Raw genomic sequence first — 7,979 nt, 5'->3', positions numbered from 1 at the left:
AAAAAAGAAATCAGAAGTGGAGGAGAAGGGACAAAGGCAAGTCCAGGAGCAGGGGGGCAGGATGTGGGAACTCTAGGTCCCTGCCCTGGGCTAGCCCCTTCCAGCTGGAGGCAGATGGGTTGCAAGGATCTGAGGAAGAGTGAGATGAGAATAACTCATGATATCCTGGGAGCCCCTGAATTGGAAGCACATTTTTCTTCCTTGTTTTCCTCCTCATTGCCAGAAGTCCCTTGCTCAGCCTCCTCTGGGCAGCCCAGACTCCGGCCGGTGGCACAGCAGTGGGGCCTGAACCTGAGGCTGCTGCTGGAACTCTGGGTGGGGGACCCAGCAACCCTCTGGGCCAGGTGGGGCCAGATGAGTGAGGTCTGCACTGCAGGAGAAGGTGAATGGGTCCTTTCTCAGGGGAGAGATCTCAAGAGGACACTTGTCCCTCAGCTGAACCTACTGCTTGGGCCACAGCAAGCCCTCCTCCATTCAAAGCAGTGTGGACCCAGTAGCTTTTCTGCAAGGCCCTGCTGCAAGCTGGGTTGCTGCAGGCCACCAAGCCAAGGGCCCTGTCTGTAGAGAGTGTGCTTTCTAGTAAGGAAAATAGCAGTAAATACAGAAAAAGAGTGTTATTGAGGGTGTCATAAAGTTATAAAAAATGTGAGGGGAAAAACAAGTAAGGGAAGGGAGAGCCAGTGAGAGGTGAAATTCTAGATAAGACAGTCAGAGTAGATTTACTTGAACTGGTTGCTAAAGTGACATTTGAACTGGAAGTTAAGGTGTTGCCCTGGGATGGCTAGGGAGCACATACTATCAGTACAAAGGTCCTGAAGCATGAGTCTGCTTGTCAGGAGCAAGGAAACCAGGGAGACTAATGGGATGACAGTGGGAGAAGCCCTGTAGGAGAAGGCAGAGAGCTGGCCAGGAGAACCATTGGTAAGGGCTTGGCTTTTACCGGAATGTTTTCTTCACCTTTATGTCCTGGTGGCTTGTGCCTCTCTTGTCTTCAAAACCTGACTCAAAGATGGCCTTAGCCATGTGCGGTGGTGCACACCTGTAATCACAGCACTAGGGAGGCTGAGGCAGGAAGATTGCTGTGTGTTCGAGGCCAGTGAGTATATCCTTAGCCATCCCCTGCTCACAGCCAGAGATGGCACTGAGAACACACTTTTCAGTGAGTCCAAGGACCCCAACAGAGTCCTTTTCTGCCATCTTCCATCCACTCCATACTGGCTTCTATTTTCCTGAATGCAGCAGAGGCTGAGATCCCAGCCTTGCAGAGCAGCCCTGTGCACCTGAGTACCAGAGCCACACATGCAAACGAACTGTCTACGGCCACACCCACACCATAAACAGAAAAGAGAAATTACCTCTAATAATGCATTTGACTTATCCCAAAGTATCCCAAACAGCATTTCAGCATGCAATCAATATAAAAAAATGAAATATTTTATATGACTTTGAAACCCAGCATGTGGAATAACCACATTCCCGGAGCTCCATGGCTACCTAGACAGTTCAGAACTAGAGTGTGCTCCTGCCCTCCCACCCCGGCTCTCTGGAGGCAGAAATCCAAGACCTTTGCAATGTGGTATATCTCAGCCCTTTTTTATTTTGAGAGAGGGTCTTGCTAAGTCCCTAAGTTGCCCAGAGTGGGTTCAAACTTTCAATCCTCCTGTCTCAGCCTCCTGAATGCTTTGATTGTAGGCATCAAGCAGCATGCCTGGCCCTTTCCCTTCTTAATTTAGCTGAGTCTTCCTGTTTCCAGCTTGAGGTGAAGCCTCCTTCAGGAAGTCTTCATTTGTCTCCACTTTCCTCTTTGGCCTATGGGAATTAAAGGAGTTAAATTATGCAGAGTGCCTACAATTGTGAGCTACTTCTGTAACACCACTTACTACATTGTCACGAACAATAGCTGTATGACAATTACTGCATGTCTCTCTCTCCTCGTTCTACTTAGGGTTGCAGGAGGAGAAAGGACCCTGCCTCCTGTCTTCTCCATGGCTCTAGTCTTGGGATCTGTGCCTGCCACAAATCAAATTGGCGTATTCAGCATAAAAGCATTGAATAAATGAACAAGGAAAGGAAATCTGCCAGATGACTAGCCACTCTAATTCTACAGTTGCCGTGAGCTGAAATCCTAATCTTGGATGGCAATGGTGTCAGAATCTGTATTTGTAGATGTCTAGACAGTGGTCCTAAAGAGATGCAATCTGGACTCAAAATGGATAGCAGCAAGGCACTCTAGGGGAAAAGGTTCAGATTCTGAATTCAGACAGACCTGTCTCTGAAGTCTTAGTATCTCATGTACTGCTTGCATGATGTGGGAGAAGTTACTCTGTTTGCCCATCTGTGAAATGGGATCTCTTCATCTTATGTACCTGCATGCACTGTTGGTTTGCTAAGGACAAGAACACAGGCTCTAATCTCAGTGTAGCCACCATCAGGCAGGCCATTCAGCCCTGCTGACCCTCCACACCCACTGCACCTACCAAGGTTATGTGCTTTTAGTAGTTAACTGAGGCTCCACCATCCTTTTTTTTTTTTTTGGTTTTATTTCCTGTACCAGGAATCGAATTCACGACCTTGCACTTGCCAGGCAGGTGCTGTGCCACTGAGCTAAGCCCCCAACCCCTAGTAGTTAACTGACATTCGATGCTTGAAAGATGGTGGATGCCCATGTTCATTTCTGTACTTTAATTTCCATCCTTCTTTCTTAATTTCCATTCTTTCTTTCTTTTTTCTCCTCCCCTTTTTCCTCCTCAAAGGCAGGAGGAAAGTTCAAGCAGTTCACTAGCCAACCCGCCTAACGGATACTGTGTAAAAGTGAGTTTTCCAAGAACTGCCCCCGGTGGGCAAAACTGTAACACTTGCAACTTTAGTTCCTCCACCCTTTTGCCTCAGTCGATCTTCTCTGCTTCTTCTAGAAAATCCTCTCTTGTGCCATGTGGGTTCCGGGCATTTTCTTCTCTCGCCAGCTGTCCTGGATTGCTTTCCAGTTTGCTACAGGGCTGCCAGGCACCCAGCAAGGCTCTCATTTGCTGCTACACACTCTCTGAGCTCTGTTGCTCTGCTTCAGAGCCTTTCCCCCAGCTTCCTAAATGTCTGTTTGTGCATTTTAACTCAGCAGGTGCCAAACGGTGTCACAGATTCGGGTCTCATTTTTCTGGATCTGAACCAATTGTACTCAGCTGGAGACACCTAGGTGCTAGGTAAGTGTGCCCTGGGTGTGCGAGTGAGTGTTTGTGACTGTTTTCCTCCCAAATACACGGGAGACAGACAGATGCGTAGGGTGAGAAGCTGCAGTGGGAGGAGGCTGTTTGTTTGGAAATGAAACTGAACTCCAGAGAAGCTTTTCTGTGTCCTCTGGGAACTCACAGAGTCTGGAGGTGAGCTGGGAGCCCAGGGGGGCTGACAAGGTGCCCTCTTCAGCCCTGAGTCAGCACTCCCGCCCCCTGCGGACCCAGGAAGATCCTGACTGCGGGGGCTGAGTCACAGGAGTAACTGGAATAGCTGTTTAGATCATAATGAATTCCCAGAACCTTTCCAAGCCAACCAGCAGACACAGGCTGTCTCCCTACCCTAGATGCTTTCCAGCTTGGTGACTCTGCAGAAAGGAGGAGGCCAGGCCCTGCTCTTGGAGGCGTGGGTGATGGGATAGCCACGGAACGCAGAAAGCTTCTCCACTCTCACCTCCAGCCCCTGCAGGTTGGCTCAGGGTCTGTGTGCATCCATCGAAGGTGTGGGGAAAGCTGGGTTCTGCGGGGTGAACTGGAGAGGCACAAACAGCACCTTGCTAAGACTGGTTAGGGTGTGGATAGGTACTAGTCCCCTCAGGAACCTGGCAAGAGAGCCTCACTGAAATGTCATTAGAGGTCTGTGGACCTCAGATCTCTGAGATCAGCACCAGCAGGAGCCATCTGTGGAGGAAAGTAGGGCTCAGAGGGGCCCTGAGTGCATGCTTCTATAGATCAGAACTTTGAAGCTGCAAGTCCAGTGTCCAGCACCCCCCTCGTCTCCCTCAAAAGCCTGTTTTGTGTTTCATGGGATACCTCAGGTAATGCCTTGCCCAAAACATCAACTCAGGGCAGAACACATGAACTGAGAGTTTCCTTCCGAAGTTCTCAGCCTTCTCAGTCCGCTTGCTCGTCCTTTCTGTGGCCTCTCCTGTGAACCCTTAGCCAGGCAAGGACACAGGACACAGGGCCACACGGACTGGACTCAGTCTTGCTCTAAGGCAATGGTTTTGGGCACCAGCCCCTGAGTTACTGAGACGAGGCCTGGGAATACACATTCCTGACAAGTTCTAGGAGCTGCTGGTTCTTCTTGCTTAGGGAGCGCACTTTGAGAAGCACTGCTCTAAGGCAACTTTCTTGAGTGTGTTTTTAGATCAAAGACCCACTTGGCAATCTGTTGAGGAGCTTTGCCACCACTTCCAGGAAAAACAATGCATCACTGTTAAAAAAGTATACAAACTTGCTTACAATTTCAGGGTTTACCAGACTTACAGAAATTCATGCATGAACTTCTGGTTAAAAACCTCCTTACTCCAGTTAAAAGCAGAATTCATAGGTAGAAGAAAGGTTTATAAGGTAAAGAAAAGAAAATTTTTTCACTGCAAACCAAGGAACTTGATAGCAAATCAACTGAGCATCTGTTTCCTAAAAACTGGACTATAACATTTCAATTCCTGTCTCTGACATTCACAAGCTCTGCTTTGTTTCCTCCTCTGTAGATGAGGACTGATAATAAAAGCTAGTTACAGAGCTGTGTGAGGACTGCATGAGCTCGTATGTGCAAAGCATGTAACACTGGGCATGGCACACAGTGTGTGTGCAGCATCGTTCCCAGGTCCTTTAGCTCAGGGAAATTCTGTTGATTCGACTTCCTGATATAACACAAGCCTTACGTTTCCAGTCTTAATGTCCACAGTCCTAGTTTAGGGTTTAACTGTACCTCACCTGCCACACTGCTGTCTCCCCCACTGCTTCTTATTTTGATTTTTCCTCTCCTGGGCATCTCCAGATAATACCCACCGAGTCTACTCCGTATCTGTCCACCGTAACAAAATATTTGAGGCTGGGCACTTTATAAAGAGAAGAGTGTTGTTCAGTTCACTGTTTTGGAGATTCAGGAGTGTGACACCAACCTCTGCAGTGGTCTGGTGAGAATTTTGGGCCACAACACCACATGGTGGTGGCTGCATGACAGCAACAAATAGACAGAGTCAGATGGGAACCTTGAGGTACTGAGGGGCCAGGCCCACTTCTGATATCAACGTGACTAACCAGGGTCCCACAAGAATTACAGTAACCCTGTCAACCCAATGTCTTAATTGCCTTCAGCAGATCTTACCTCTTCACAGGTTCCTCCACTTAGCACCGCCACACTGAGGGCCAGGCTTCCAGCACGTGAATTCTTAGGGACACACTCAAATCATGCCACACCACAGCACGTTCCAAACCTGTCCCACCTTGTCATCCCCTGCTTAGACTTTTCCAAAGACTGCCCTGTCACACAGGAGAAAGTCTGAGCCCTTAAGCCTCATATGCCATGAGCTCTGCTTTATTCCAACACTGCTCCTTCCCAAGCCTCATCGCCCTTCTATCCCTTTCTCTCTTCTGCTCCACACAAAGGATGTACAGACTGACTCCAGGCACACTATACTATTAATTTTCCCTGGCCTTAAAACAAAACTTCCTGTGCCCTGAAGGCCTTCCCACTCCCCTGGCAGCAGACTTCTACTGAATACTGTTCAAGACCCCCAGGAGCACTTCTGCATTATCCCTCATGTCCAAGCAGAAAGGATTTCTCCTTTCCTATGACCCACCACATCTTGCACTGTCTGCTGCTTCTAGCACTTTATGAGTGCACATATACACTCTTGAGTCTGTGGCAGCCACTGAATACTATTCCCAGAGTCCACTTCTGTTTTCTGTAAGACAAGGCCATTTCCCAGAGTTGCTGCAGAAAAGTTTCTGGGTGCATATTCAACTCACCAATATCTGTCTATGTATAGGACATGAAGAGCAAAGGAGAGAGATGTTGAGATATTTCCTACTGGCAAGTACAGTGATGAGACAGGAAGTTTCTCTGCATCATAAACCGGTAACCAGCCAATCATTTTATGATTGTCAAGAGTAGATTTTAACAGCAGCAATAACAGCTTCGCATCACTGGATTTCTGATTCTTAGACTGCAAGTATATGGTATGTTATGGGCTCTGGAACCTAGACCCCAGTAATTACCTAGTTTTGGGCTTTCTGATTGGCTGCTTCCCTGATGGGGCAGAGGTAATCCCTCTTTGGAAGTCATCCCTGGAACCTATAATCTACTCCTCCAGCCCTTAGAGTGATTTAACCCTCCTATTAAAATCCTTTCTGCTTGAAACAGCTGTAATGTCATTCATTTCTTAAGCTGAACACTGACTGATAGGACCTACCTCACCCTGCTGTGAGTTATTCATAGGTTAAGGGCGAGCTTCATTCATCTTTGCATCCTTAGGGTCCAAAAAATGAGCAAGAGAAGATTCTGGAAAATGAGTCCTTAAAGAAGAGGGTAGAGGTATTAACCTGCATCAGGGGAAAGTTGATTCTCTCTGTTTACCAAATGAGCTTTGAGCTTAGAACGACTCTCAGACCAACCAGAAAACAAACACACACCCACCACTGGGAAAACACAACCAGGGACCAAATAAGGACTGGGATGGCAGTGTCAGATGAGAGTCAGGAACTGAGACCCCGGCCTCCACGGGATCTGGGTTTTGCCCTCTACCAAGACCCGAAGCCTCCAGGAGACTACTCAGGAGTGCAGAGGGGACAAAGGAGAAGACTGCACCTGCCAGGGTAGCTTTCTCAGGAATGCATCTGAAAAAACTGCAGAATGGAGGAAGCAAGCTTGGTCATGCATTCTGCTCAGCCTCAGGTCTACACACAGCAAGGCTAGAGAGCAGGGCCTGCTGTGCGGGGCATGGAGAATGAGGAACGTGGTCCATGGGAAAAGCTAGAAATGGTGCAGTCAGGCTCTATGGGCTATGGGACTCTGGTGGACTTGTACGTCCCAGGCCTGGTGCTAATCACTCTGAAACCTAAGACAGACTCTTAAGACTCCACAGTGCTATCTTCTCACTGATAACCTTGGCGTTAGAAACTTTATTCCAGAGGACCATTGTTAGGAGGAAGAAGAGGGCAGACAAACCCCTGGCAGAGGCAGGGTGGGGGTGGTTCACGATCATTCTCCACAAGCCCCTTCCTTGCTCACTCCGGATGTGCCTGAAAGTCTCGTCTGGTATTCTTCCTAGTGTGCACACTTGACTCTATCAAATAACTGATGTCGTGTTTTGTTTTCTCGTTGTTCCCTTGGGAGGGAAGGCACTGAGGGTTCTCTGAAGGGTTATTTCTCAATCCATTCATTTGTCTGCACTTGCCCAAAGCTGAGTGCAGGAGGGATGATTCCCAGAAGTTAAGTGCAGAGAGGGTGGGAGGTAGGAGGGAGATGTTCCAGGAAGGGTGCTCTTGCCAGCCTGGGAGAGAATGGAGAACTTGGCCTTGCCTCTCTGTGTAATCATGTTGTCCATGCTCATCAGCGGGCTATTAGCATTTGAGTCTAAGCCAGTCTTTCTCCAGCATCCCGCAAGACTCTGGGTTTAATGCAACTTCTCCTTCCACATGCGCTTGTTATGAATTTCTCCATGAAAAGGAGTAGAAGGCTTCAATAAAATATTGTCATACTCCCACAGAAGAGAATCTCCTAAAGTTCTTCAGGAAGGATTAAGTCCCAAAACCCTGAGAGGGCAGTGCACCTTTTTAAGGAGTCTGTGACAATTCATGGCCTCTTGGTATCTTCTATAGAGCCAGCTGTGGGGTGGCTGGGTGGATAGGGGTGAGGAAAGAGCATCATACGAACTAGAGGCATGAAGGATCAGTAGCCCTGAAAAGATGGGGATGGTGACACTCACAGAACCTCAGTGACACCCACTACAGGAAAACTTAGAG

At 48.3% G+C, this 7,979-nt stretch overlaps 1 long non-coding RNA gene across 2 annotated transcripts; it reads left to right on the top strand.

The window, feature by feature from the left end:
- The first annotated feature begins 3,044 nt into the window (after positions 1–3,044).
- On the top strand, positions 3,045–6,363 carry LOC102014756. 2 transcript variants are annotated; one of them, XR_001236669.1, is made up of 4 exons: positions 3,045–3,197; positions 3,572–3,693; positions 5,011–5,149; positions 6,005–6,363. It is a non-coding gene; the product is annotated as an uncharacterized LOC102014756 (long non-coding RNA). The 2 variants fall into 2 exon arrangements; XR_263182.2 differs by having other exon boundaries at positions 5,011–6,363.
- The last annotated feature ends 1,616 nt before the right edge of the window (positions 6,364–7,979 follow it).

The sequence above is a fragment of the Chinchilla lanigera genome, unplaced genomic scaffold, assembly GCF_000276665.1.
Source record: "Chinchilla lanigera isolate Chin_1 unplaced genomic scaffold, ChiLan1.0 scaffold00063, whole genome shotgun sequence".
NCBI classification, from domain to species: domain Eukaryota; kingdom Metazoa; phylum Chordata; class Mammalia; order Rodentia; family Chinchillidae; genus Chinchilla; species Chinchilla lanigera.
The sequence above is the reverse complement of the archived record's forward strand: the minus strand, read 5'-3'. Positions and strand labels throughout refer to the sequence as shown.